This window comes from Meriones unguiculatus, chromosome 17 (genome assembly GCF_030254825.1).
Source record: "Meriones unguiculatus strain TT.TT164.6M chromosome 17, Bangor_MerUng_6.1, whole genome shotgun sequence".
Taxonomy (NCBI): Eukaryota; Metazoa; Chordata; class Mammalia; order Rodentia; family Muridae; genus Meriones; species Meriones unguiculatus.
The window spans coordinates 98,744,650-98,758,088 of record NC_083364.1 but is presented as its reverse complement, the minus strand read 5'-3'; the positions used below and the strand labels follow the sequence as shown (position 1 = coordinate 98,758,088).

At 46.2% G+C, this 13,439-nt stretch overlaps 1 long non-coding RNA gene across 1 annotated transcript; it reads right to left on the bottom strand.

Moving 5' to 3' along the window:
* Positions 1–3,340: 3,340 nt before the first annotated feature.
* Positions 3,341–12,272, bottom strand: LOC132648500 (uncharacterized). The gene is made up of 4 exons (XR_009586890.1): positions 12,160–12,272; positions 11,489–11,592; positions 3,936–4,049; positions 3,341–3,617 (listed from the first exon to the last, which is right to left on the bottom strand). It is a non-coding gene; the product is annotated as an uncharacterized LOC132648500 (long non-coding RNA).
* Between the last annotated feature and the right edge of the window lie 1,167 nt (positions 12,273–13,439).

The window sequence follows — 13,439 nt, the reverse complement described above, 5'->3', positions numbered from 1 at the left end:
GCTCTTAGAGCCTGTGCTGTTGGTGTTCTGTTCAGGTAGTTTTCTCCTGTGCCATGAGTTCAAGGCTCTTCCCCACTTTTTCTTCTAACAGGTTTAGTGTGTCTGGTTTTATATTGAGGTCTTTGATCTACTTGGACTTTAGTTTTGTGCAGGATGGTAAGTATGGATCTATTTTCATTTTTCTACATGTAGACATCCAGTTGGACCAGCACCATTTGTTGAAGTTGCTATCTTTTTTCCATTGTATGGTTTTGAAATCTTTGTCAAAAATCAGGTGTCCATAAGTGTGTGGGTTTATTTCTGGGTCTTCTATCTGACTTCTGTTTATGTGCCAGTACCATGCAGTTTTTATTACTGTTGCTCTATAGTACAGCTTGAAATCAGGGATGGAGATACCTCCAGAAGATCTTTTATTATACATGGCTTATTCTTACCCAAAGAAGAAAGCCTGATTGTGACCAAGCCAGCTTGGCACAAGTTGACAGATGACTTCCTGGGCCTGAATCTGGCCATATCCTCGTGTGTGTAAATAAAGTCTTACAGGGACACACCCATACTCGTTTGCTTAAGTGCTTTCAGCAGAGATTATGTGGCCCAGAAAGCTTTACTCACCCACCCTGCTGCCAATTAGAAGGTCATTATGCTCCTGAATTGCAACGTCTGGACCTTATTTAAACCCTCAATGGAACAAAATGTCAGTTAATTACAAAACAGAAATTTAAACATTGGTAGTAATATGGTATGATATTATTATTAATAATTTCAGTATGTGTGTGCGTCTGTAAGAGTCTTATCCAGTAGAAATGTACACTTCCACACTGAGATGACAAAACAATGTTTGTTTTCCAGTGTTGAGTTTGTTGGGAGCACTTTGAGCAAGGTCTTAAAGAAACTGAGGCATGGAGTTCACTTTTGGAGAGTGCTGAAAATGCTATTCAAAGCCTGGTGTCTGGCATGCAGAGCCTGCATTTTCCATCACAAGGCCAGTGCTATCCTGGCCTTTCTGAAGGCCACGGAATGGTGCATCTGGAGAAGGCCCCAGAACACGATCTGTACAGGGATCCCACAGCTGGAGAAAGGGGCTGGGCCCCTGCACAAGAGCTGTCCTCACCAGTTCAGTGCACCTGTCCGTCACTCACCAGAGGGAGGGCCATGGAGGAGGGAGACGCCCAGAAAGACATGCCTCCTGCAGAGTGTGCTGGAGAAGTCTGTGTGAAATGGCTCCCACATCTACATGCTGGGCACTTGCTCCCCAATGGTGGCATATCTGGGATGGTCCATGAGAGGGTAGAGCCTGGCAGCAGCAGGTGAGACATGGGCAGGGAGGCTTACACTCCATCCCACTCCTTGTCATTCTTCACTTCCTGACTATAGTTGCTATGGTGTGCTCCCACAGTGATGGACTGTGTCACCTCAAGCTGTAAGCTGACATAAACCCCACCCTGAGTTACTTAGGTCAGGTGGGTTTTTTTTGCAGCAACAGGACAGTCATTGACACACACAGTCTAACAACACCTGTCGAGATCCCTTCTGATTGTGCTTTGCTGTCTGGTGGTCATTATCAGCGTGTGCCACCATCCTGCCTTCTTTCTTTTTCACAAGGTGAAAAGGTCTGCAGTTACCACTGTCACAGGAGGACACTGAGGTGAGAGGCTGATGTTTGAGCACATACTGGGTAACGGCCAGCTGGATCTGAACCCCGGGAAGCTGGCTCTCTTCTCAACCCTGCTACCTCCTCATGACAACTAGTGAGGGATTGGAGGGTGACTTCCCTCAGCGCTGTGATGTGGAAGTATGAGAGTGATAACTCTTCCCTCTTCAAGTTGCTTGTGATCATGGTGTTTGTCACAGCCATAGACAGCAAACTCAGACAGCTGGGCATGCCTGTGACACCAGCACTGGGGGAAGGGAGGAGAGATAAGCACATAGAAGGCCTGTTCACCAACTTGTCCAGCCAAGAAAAGTGAGCCTCAGCGAGACACTTGGGCAATAAGGAATAGACACCTGACATCGTGCTCTGGTCTCCACATGTGTGTACACAAGTGCACTCAGACTCATATGCATGTACCACACATACCACACACGCACACACACCACACATACACACACCACCCACATACACACACCATTTACACACACAGAGGCACATTTGCAGGTAGAGGGAAGTAAGGGTTTAACCTGGCCTCCCCTTGTCAGTCATCCCTTAGGCATTTAAGATCTATTCCTATTTACAGAATGCATACACACTTTCAGGGTGCACTGGTGTGAGAGAGGAGGGCATCAGCAGAGCCCCTTTAGGCAGGTTCATCTGAAGAGGGTGCTGCTGTTGTCTCTTGGGGGTCCCCTTGGGGGGTGGGATTTAGGAGGTTGCTTTCTTTTTTTATATTAATTACAGTTTATTCACTTTGTATCCTAGCTGTAGCCCCCTTCCTCCTCCCCTCCCAATCCCACCCTCCCTCATCTTGTTTTCATTTTTTAACATAACATTTTTACTAATTCTCTAGAACTTTCACATCATATACTCCAGTCACACTTACTTCCCAGTCCTTCCATATCTGCCTCCCACCCTTGTGACCCCCGACACACAAGAAGTAAAAATAAAAATAAGAATTAAAAAAAAAAACTTCCAACAATTCCAATTTGTGTTATCTATATACTCACTTGAACATTTCCTTTTCTTTTCTTTGGGACAGGGTTTCTCTGTATAGCTCTGGCTGTGTAGACCAGGCTGGCCTTGAATTCACAGAGATCCACCTGCCCGTACCTCCCTGAGTGCTGGGATACAGGCTTGCGCCACCAAGCCAGGCTGTCACTGGAGCATTTTCAAAATCTCAGTATCCTGCTCTAAAATAGAACAGAGTCATCCCCTCCCACTCCCCCACAGAAGCCATCAGTGTGGGGAGCTTCTCAGCATCTTCATCACACATTTTAAGAGCCCTCCTCAGCGGCTTCCTGTCTAGGCTGTTACTTTTGGGTGGGGTGGGGATAAGGGTTGTAACAGAAGCATTCCATATCCATAGCCTGAATCTGCAGTCATTGATGCAGTCACGGAGGAGAAAGCAGCCTCCATGCTTTTCCTAGTCAGAAGGAGCATGCATCAGTGGCCACCACACAGTTTCTGGCAGCAGCACAGACGGTGACTCCTGGCTGCAATAGGACCACACACCCAGATATGGCCGATCACTGGGGATTCCAAATGGCTGCTACTGCTGCTCTTGACCCATGTGGAGAAGGCATAAGAAAGGTCTCAGGGCCTCATTTTCATTCTGTATTTGTTGTCCACTCTAAAGGCATGATCAGAGGAGCCATGGCTGCAGCACAGGGCAAATGAGGTGCAACTTTGATGGGTTAGACGGATGGGAAGGGACTGTGAGCCAAGGAATGGCAAAGAAACTGATACAGGTCAGAAAAGGAAGGCTTCCTGGAACCACCAGAAAGGAGGGCAGTGCAGATACCCATAGGTACCCAGGATCTTGTCGCCTTGGTGTGTGGGATGATGGCACCACATTGCTGTGAGCCTCCAAGCTTGAGACAGGTTGCTACAGCATTCGTAACAGCTTGACACTCTCTCCTCCAGACTCTTCATGGCTTTTTGTCTGATTACCCAGAGGGGACATCTAAGAGAGGACCAAGAGTGTCTAAACTCAGCCATCAAGGATTGGCTGCAGTGGGACAACAGTTAGGAGCAGGACTGTCCGTTGGCTCAGCAGGAGGAACGACTTGCTGCCAGCCTGATGACTTGAGTCCATCCAGGGAATCCATGCAGAGAACTGACTCTCCCAAGCTATTCCTCTGCCCTGCCTGCATTCATGTTGTGGTACACATGCCACCACATTCTCTCTCTCTCTCTCTTTCTCTCTCTCTCCCCTCTCCTCTCTCTCTTTCCCCTTTCTCTAAATAAATAAATCTAATTTTTATAGTTAAAGATAACTTACCAGTTGAGTTCAAATGCAGAAATGTCTGATTGAGCTGGAAACCACTTTTCCCTGTGTATGAAACAAAGCATCCGAGCTTCACACTCTTTGCTGTGATGTGAGGTACACATCTTCCTGTCATGAGAGATGGTGAAATAAGGTCACGGGACAGTCATTCAACAAATAAAAGCCTTCCTTGAAAAGGTCCCCTCGGGCTTGAAGCCACTGACTGCGCATGTATGTGCTGTGGCTCCTTTTCAGGATTGCTCTGAATGCTCTTTTCTCACCCTTCCCGTCACACCAAGAGCAGTTTCTGCCCCTTCTTCACGCAGAGAGTCACTTGATCATGATCTCACTGGCGCGAGAGTGGACTCCTCCGCAGTCAGGCAACTCTGAAGGCATTGTCATCATTGACTCTAAACACTGACTTAAGCAAGAAGGAAGCTGTCTTAGTGATGGGTCCTTAGTGGGTCGCCAGCGGCAGACTGACTGGCTCAGTGGAGTAACCTCTTCCTCTGTGGGCTGAATTATTTAGGTCATTGTCTAAAGGTCTTAGGCACTTCCTTTTCCTCTTGAATCTCAAATACAAATTCCCTCTGGCACCTACAAAAGTCTATTTAAGTGGGGACTTCCTGGAGTTTGGAGCTATCCTTTGTATGGGTTGATGAACACATTAGAGGGAAAGAGTGAGCTGGGAAGAGGTCTCAGGCGGCAGTGTGTGCCTTTATATGCTTAGCCCTACTCTGCGTATTCTGTTGACTGCACAGATCCCACCAGCAACAAGAGGCTTAAGGCTGGGTAGGTGAACCTGCAGCTACTCAGTCATCCTAGCAGAGAGATGTCTCAGAAACATGCTCCAGCCTTCTTCTGTAGGCTCATGTGCCCAGTGCCTTGCAAGACTCCTAGTAGCAGCCAGAAACCTGGGAGCTGATTCACAGCTGTTCATTTTCACTACACCTCGGAGACAGTGTGAGGGTTGCTCCAACCCTCCTATTCTTTTCCAAGACCACTGGGTGGGCAACAAAGACACTCACACTAACTGCCAATATCCATCAGTATCAGCTTCCAATTACCCACAAGTGTAGACAGCGTGAAAATCCCAGACACACAGGAAAGCTGACTGCATCAAGACCCTGGGCTGAGAGGCTGGTGGAGAACCTCACACACAATTCCATATGTTTCCCCCAGGGAAATTTTGTAAGATATTGTGTCAAGGAAATGAGAGCTTTTATTGTTAAAATAAAATGAGCAATTGAAGCTCAAAAGAATCATTGGAGATTAAAAAAACAACAACATGGTTTCTGAGCATAAAAAGACAAACCCAGTAAGGCTATAAATGGCAAGAGGAATGGAAGTAAAATCTGTTCTGATGGATTAGTGGTCCCATGTAATTCAATTCATGGAATTATTGTAGCCCAAGGCCAAAAAGGCAAAGAGAGAAATGATGGAAGAATGTATTTATGACGAGGGCGGTCTGAGAGACTGATTTTTTTTCTACTGCAGGAGGCCAGGAAGAGAACAGAAATGACAGTGTTAAAGCAAGGATCCACCAGGCAAGTTTACTTTGGGGTTAAGACATATAAGCCAGGTTTACCAAATGCCAAGAAATTTTTAAGGAAACACAGAAGAATTTCAAAGAAAAGGTCTGAGGTGCAGGTCGGTGGCTGACATCTTGTCTAGTACACACAAAGCCCTGGTTTCTATCCCTAACGCCTCCTGTGAAAAGAAAAAGAAGCTGCTGCGCTCACAGGTCTTTCAGAAAGGCTAAACAGTAGAGGTCAGAACAGGAGATCTGAACTAACGAGGAGGAAACTTAAAATTCCACACAGCCAAACTATCTCTCCTGTGGGCAAGAGCAGAGGGAAGTGCAGAGAATTTGCTACAAAACAAAACAACAAAACAACCACAAAATAACAGAACATCCCAGATTGTTTCAGGCAGGTCTTTCAGTAGGGGTTGGGGATGACCATAAGGGGACAAAAATGAAGGGACAGACTACATTCCACAGTCTGGCCTTATTGTCACCAGAGTTTAGCTGGGAGAGACTCTCCATGCCACACAGTAAGAACTGCGTCCCGGTACCCTCCCTGTGTGCTCTCCCACAAACCATGGCATGTCCAATAAAAGCTCTCATTTCCTTGACACAATATCTTACAAAATTTCCCTGGGGGAAACATATGGAATTGTGTGTGAGGTTCTCCACCAGCCTCTCAGCCCAGGGTCTTGATGCAGTCAGCTTTCCTGTGTGTCTGGGATTTTCATGCTTAGCTTCCCTGTTATCCAATGTTCAGGAAAGCCTTCCCACCTCACCAAGTGATACAAGTGACAACATGTCAATCACCTCACATAAAATTTTCATGCTTTATGAGTAAAAGGTATTGCTTCAGTTAATAATAATAATTATATGCCTGAGCACCCCAAAAAAGCACTTAGCAAAATGTGAATTGAAGTTCCTGTCTATGATGATCCTATAGAAGGATTGACCTATTACAGCAAGCACACACACACACACACACACACACACACACACAGAGAGAGAGAGAGAGAGAGAGAGAGAGAGAGAGAGAGATCAGGGCTATATCATTGGCTACCTTTAATACTATTATTTTGGGCCATTTATCAGTTCTGTATCTGAACTAACATCCCTTTCACTATCAGGCAAAAGCTTTGGAACCTGTTCCACCAAACCCAAATCTGAGAATGCCCTCAGATTCATTTAAGGCAGATGGTAGAGACTCCCTTGTTTGCTGTAATCACCTCCCTGAATACCAGCACCCCTCACCATTTACATTTGGTAAATGCATCAACTTCTGACTTCCTTTTGCTCTATGACCACCAAAGTTCTTAAACTCTGCCTCAGAGGAGGGTGTTACCCTGAATGAGACATGGCTGTATTTGACCTATACCAAATTCTCTTCTTCCCTTTAGAGTGAAAGCTGTGTTTTGTGTTAACAATCATAGTGACCTCATTATTCTTCCTTCTGGGAGAGGAGAGCTGAATCTGTGCATTGGGTAGCAGCAGGTGTTTGCTTTTTGAATTGCAAACAGAGAATTGGAATCACAAGCTAGCACTTCTGCCCTTGGCCATTTGAGAACCTGTAAAGAGCCTCAACTCCAGCATGATAAGGACAGAAAAAGGTCTGAAGGTGTTTCTTCCACAGACTTGGAGCCAGTTGGTCCAGTCTCAGGTACACTTGGGTGAGCTGACAGGGGCTGACTCAGTTCTGTGGGGTTATGGACATTGGAGCTAGTGTAACCAGTCTGCTGTGAGAAGCTTCCAGCAAAGACAGCACCAGGATTTTTCTGACACAGTTGTAAGCAATGGGTGTTCTTCTCCTCGTTTTAAGGTAAGGCCATGGAGACCAAGGGAATTTAAAGATCCCACTCCTCCTGGTAGAGACTCTGGATCTAACAACCAGAGAAATCAATCTCCTGTAACTAGAAGATATTTGAATATCACATGGTCCCTTGGATTTTTGCTTTATTGTTGTTTCTAGAAATTTTTTGTTTGTTTTGGCAAACTCATTTGCTCTTGAATGAAAATTGTGTCATGCATTCACTCTTCCGAAGGCTAAAAACAAGGTTTCCAAGTTAATATATGCACATTTCTGAGGCTTAAGGGCAGGACACCCACATTCATGTATCCACTCTTCCTAAGGCTGGAGAACACAGCATTCACTCTGAGAGATGGGCACAGCCTTGTCTTATTGTCTCCTGAAGGCCGAACCTCATGCTCATTGAGTGAGCATGAACCTTCTTTTCTTTTTCTTGGGAACATGATGGCTGCAGGGCTTTTATTTTTCTTTTTAATTCCATTTGTAGATCTTGAGTTGGTGTTTTGTTTTTAAAGGTAAATATGTAGGCTTATTTTCTTGGATCTGTGTGTCAACAATAGACATTGAACTTGATCAAAACGGGGTGTAAAGGTCTGTGCATGGTATGAGCTAGAATCATACAAGAAAGTACAGTCAGGGGCATGAAAATCAAACCCCTATTGCAGAGTTGGTGAGTTGTAGCCCTCATCTACCCCGAGACTGAGCAATCCTTAATATTGGGGTGACCACTCTACTTATGCCTGCTCCCTGTTTTTGCCCTCTCTCCTGGTTTTCATTTTTCTCAGATCTCTCTCTCACTTTTTCTTCTGCTGGTTCCTCTTTTTTCTCAACCTCTTAGTGTTGGGGACGTCAGGGTCCTTTTTGGGTCCTGTTGTCAGCTTTCTGTCACTAAGACAATTGACTTTCAAAGGGAAAAGTTCATTTGAGCTCAATATTTTGTAGGCTTTAGCATTGTAGACAAAGCATATGGTTGCTCTGTCTAATTATTTAGGGCTGAAGTAATACAGCATGGTGGGGGATCTGGAGGAGGAGACCCTTCAGCAGTGACTAGGGCACACAAAGAACAGCAACAAGTTGAGGTTCCACTGAACCCTTCCCAGTGGCCCCCAGACCCCCATTCCTAAGTCTCTGGAGGTTCCACCTGACTTTCCAGTGGTGTAGCACGAGGACCAAGCCTTCAATATGCAAAGACACTTAAGACTCAACTGACCTTTAAACCCAGCACTTGGGAGGCAGAGGAAGGTGGATCTTTGTGAGTTCAAGGCCATGATGGACTAATACCTAAAATAACATCCCCAAGTTACTTTCTGTCAGACTATCTTATCACAGCAACAGAAATGAACCTAGGACACTAGGTGTTCAGGCCCTGCATTTTGGACATACTATTGATATTTCTCTAATGCCCCACATTTGATTGTCAGGAATCATACCCAGCCTATTTTCAGAATTATCCCAAATGGTTCTGTGACTTTTCTGCTGCCACCTGCAGCGGGTCTCCCGGCCCCAGTTAGGCCTCATGGTGTATTTTGTATCCAGTTGCCTCGGGATCTGGTGAGCATGCTATGCAGTGTCATCCTCAGTTCAATACCCTGTAATAGTTCCCATGACATGTGGCTCCAGGAGGCCTTCTGTGGTTTGGAAGCCCCTCTGCTCTCCCCTCCTCTCCCTTCAGCTCTTTTTCCTCAGGACTCTAGCCTTCAATTGCTCTCCAGAAAAATCAGATACATACCATCCTTGGGGCCTTTTATGGTTCATTTCCAAGATATCAGATAAGTAAAAACCTATAAAACATATTACAAACGTAAAAGTCCCAGTATCTTTACCAATTCAAGCACCTCAAAGGTTTAGTCTCTGAAAACCCAAGATCTCTTTTTAAAAAAATTTAAAGTCCCTCATCTGTGGTCTCCTATAAGATAAAAAAAAAAATGAGCTAAATTACTTCAAGAGGGAAGAACGAGGGCACAGCCACAATCTGAAGACAGCAAAATATAACAGTGCAAATAATTCAATGTTCAATATCTGGGATTCACTTATATCTTCCGGCCTCCTCCAAGAAACTTGGACCACTTCTCAGGCTCTGTCCTCTACAACACACTCAGCATTTTTTTCTAAGCTTGGGAAAAAAGCTCTACTTCTGCTGCTGTTCTTGGTGCTCATCCATGGTACTGGCATCCCCCAAACACCAGCTTGTCCAGGCAGGGCTACTATTGCTGTGATGAGATGACAAAGCAGCTTGGGGAGGAAAAGGTTTATTTGGCTTACACTTCCATATCACTGTTCATCATCAAAGGAGGTTAGAGCAGGAACACAGACGGGTCAGGAACCTAGACGCTGATACAAAGGCCATGGAGGGTGCTGCTTACTGGCTTGCTGCTCATGGTTTGCTCAGCCTGCTTTCTTACAGACCCCAGGACCACCATCCCAGGGATGACCGCACCCTCAAATGCTCTGCCACATCAATTGCTGCTTTAAAAATGCTCTTCAGGCTTGCCTACTGCCCAGTCTTCTGGAGGCATTTTCTTGATTGGTGTTCTCTCCTGTCAGATTACGCTAGCCCATGTCAAGCCGACATAAAGTTACACAGCACAGAACCTCTTTGCTGCCTTCCCCCTTTTTATCTCCCTTTTCTCTCTTACTTCTTTCCTTCCTTCCTTCCTTCCTTCCTTCCTTCCTTCCTTCCTTCCTTCCTTCCTTCCTTCCTTTTGCATCCCATTATATCTTTTCAGGTTCGCAGCAATCATGTCTTGAATCAGCTACACTGACTGACTATCTAACTTCAGTACCAGGCATTGCATACAACAGGCAATAACAGCTTGTTGCTACATTTTTTGGGTGGTTACTGTATAGAGACACAATGTACAAACATTTTGACTTCATGGAGTCAGTTAATTCTCCTATGAATCTCATTTTAACTGAAAAGGAAATCAGCATAGGGAGCGCGAACACCAAGCATCAAAGCATGGTCAGTAGTTTGGAGGCTGTCTGGGCAGATCATTGCCAGATGATTTTATATCAAGGATGCTTTACAAAGTGTAAACCTCTGTACAAACTTAACTAAAGAACCAGAGCTTTGACTTGTTCCCTGCATCTCCAGGGAACAGGGAGAGTGGACTATGGCTGAGTCAGGTATTCTACTGCATTAATATTTTGCAGCACTAGACCATCAATATTTTAGGGCACAGGAGACAGTCTTTAAGGTCCCTCCTTGGGAGGTGTACAGATGCATCCTGACCCACAACCCACAGTCCTTATTGTGGGCCCACAATTGAGAACACAGAGGGTCTTGGGCTCAGACAGAGCCTCTTTCGCCCTGCCAGACTGGACTGAGTCATATACTCTGTGTAGCTGAGGGACACTCAGGCTGTGCGCTTTCCCCATGGCTGTTTAATCCAGTCTGTCCTCCTGCGCAGAGTGAGCCCCTGTGATCATTCAGGTCAGATTCCAGTTTGACACTGACAGATACAGGTGTACCTTACACACACAAGGCCACCCCCACATACATCCTCACCACATACAGGCAACACACACAGAGATGCCTCCCACATGGACACATCCCACCTTCACACATATAGTCACATATATCCTTTTCATACACACAGACAGCACACATGGAAACATAGGATGCCTTCACATGTACTCACACTGCCAGGCACAACAGCATACGTGCTGCACACTGAAACCTCACATGCCACACATGTGTACCATACACATACCACACAGACACAGCACACATGACACACATACAAATAATGCTTATCACACATACATTGCATATGCCATACATACCTCACATGCATGACCCACATGTAAAATGCCACACATGTACACGATATATATCACATATATGCTGCATATAGCATGCACATCATACACATACACTAAACATACACCACACATATATTCTAAGCACAGCACTCCTAAATCCCATTGCTCAATGAATAGAGATTGGTGGACTGCCAGCAGAGACCTGGGATCTGTCCTCACTCTACCTCACTGTGGTCACACAGGCTTTCACTTGTCTACTTCCAGGGCCTTCAGGACAGGGGCTGGGTCATATGGCTGTTTCCAAGGCTTGTGGCTGGTTCTCAGCTGCCCCAAATCCCTCACTTTCCAAGTTGCTGCCCTCTCGAACACTAGATGTTCAAGGAACTGCCAGCATGATTGATGTGGCTATCCACGTGAGATGCTTCTCCCTTTTAAGATGAGAGCCCGTGTAACAACTGAGGAATGACACCTTACCTCTGTGACCTGGTGCTGCAGGGGTGAAGAAGGAGGGGCTGGGCACTCTCAGACCAGCAAAGTGGCAAGCTCCAGGTTTGGCACAACCCTGTATCGAAAATAAGCTGGAAGAGACCTGCCCTCAGCTTTGGGGATCATCCACATGTGTACCAAGTGCTCCTGTACATACATTCCCCACACTTCCTTATGCCCCTGCCACCCGAGAAGCAGGCATTTCAGAAGGGGAGGCAGCCCGTCTCTCTTACCGACTTTCCCCTTCAGTGTCCCTGCTGCCCTCTACTATCTTCTGTAACATCAGTGTTGGTGGGACTGCTGTGGGCGCCTAGTGGACAGGAAACGGTGGTGGGCTTTAAGGTGGATCTGTCCTAGATACGAAGTAGCCACCTTTGGACCATGGTATGCCTGTGGATATCACTTCTGACTTCTAACTTGTAAACTGACAGTGCTGGAGCATTGGGCCCTTGGGGCAATTCCTCTGAGCAGCAGCACTTTGCCAAGGCCTGTGGTCTGAGTCCCCCGGTAAAGGGATTATCCACAGTAATGCTGCAGATGTGTACAGACGGCTGGCGTGAAGTGCAGTGAGCCTGGGGCCAGCATGTAACCAGGTACCATATCTAACGAAGTTCCTGTCCTTCCCCCACCCTTCTCACGTTCTCAGGTCCCCTTCGTACCTGGGCAGAATGCGGGTGCAAACTTCATATCTGTTTGAAGAAGGAAGTCTCTGGGTGCTTTTTTTCCTTCCCTGAATTAAACTTTCTTTCCTAGCTAGAATATTTTGAAAGAAAGGGGAAAAGAAAAGAAAAGGCAGCTGTGTGTGTGTGTTTCTTTCATAGGGTCAGTGAATTCCTCATTGTTCGGCAAGCCCAGGCTTTTCTCTCCCTTTTGTTATGTCCACACGGAACACTGTACCAGGTAACAGAAGGATCTTGTGTTTCTGTTCTTTGTTTCCAAGGAACAATGGGGAGATGGTATAACCAATTAAGCAAACGCACCCCCAGAAGTAGCTGAGGCTGTGAGTCTCAGAGGACATAACTGAGATGGCCCTGTTCCAAGTCACCCATCCATCTGCTTCTGTTCTTTCCCTCCTGGACACGCTCTGCACTTGTCATCCACGGCCCGTCGTCTCCTGTTCCACACTGCTTGGCATGAAAGAGACAGAGTGCTTGACTCTGCTTGGCATCCGCCTGGTAGCTCTTAGCTCCACCTGAAAAGGGTACTATGCCTGGAACTGCTGATGGACACTTAGGGCTCTGCAGTCCCTACCACAGATCTAGGTTGCTTCTGGGAACTCCTGGATCAGGGCAGTATGTAACTACACAGATTAATTATTCTAATTAGGATAACAACCAATCCATCTATTGGAATGAAAAGCTTTGCATTCCTTGCTTAGTAGGGCTAGGTAAGGGAGCTTTCAAAATATGACAGTTTCTCCAGAAACCCCTCACAGCCTGATACGCTCCTCATGATGAGTGTGCCTAGTATTCAACAACCCTGGGGTGCTTGGAGTTGATGGCTGGTTCACAACTCTTTCAGGTGTCACCTGTGATATTATCCTTCCCTGGTGGAATATTCTGGCCTTTGCTGCCTTTGGCTGAAGCCCAGGATGTAAAGGTGACATGGTAATTGCATTTATCTGCTGGAGTCAGACTCTTGAAAACAATAGTGAGCTGAGTAACGGCTGTTGGCCATGAGGTCCTGTAGACCAGGCAGTGAGTATTCCTATCCCAGGTGCAGCCTGTGGCAGTCCACAGGAGCGAAGGAGCAGGTGTCTGACAGCCTTATACTTCCCAACCCTTGGCATGCCAAGTGCTCCACATAGGCCAGTGAGAATGGAGTTCTTTGAGAGAGGGTAATGGTAGGCATTGGGGGCCAGGGAGGGTCCCTCAAAACTCTCTAGGCTACAGACTTGCATGTACTACTAGTCCCCCAAGCGCAGCTCCTCAGTTCTATT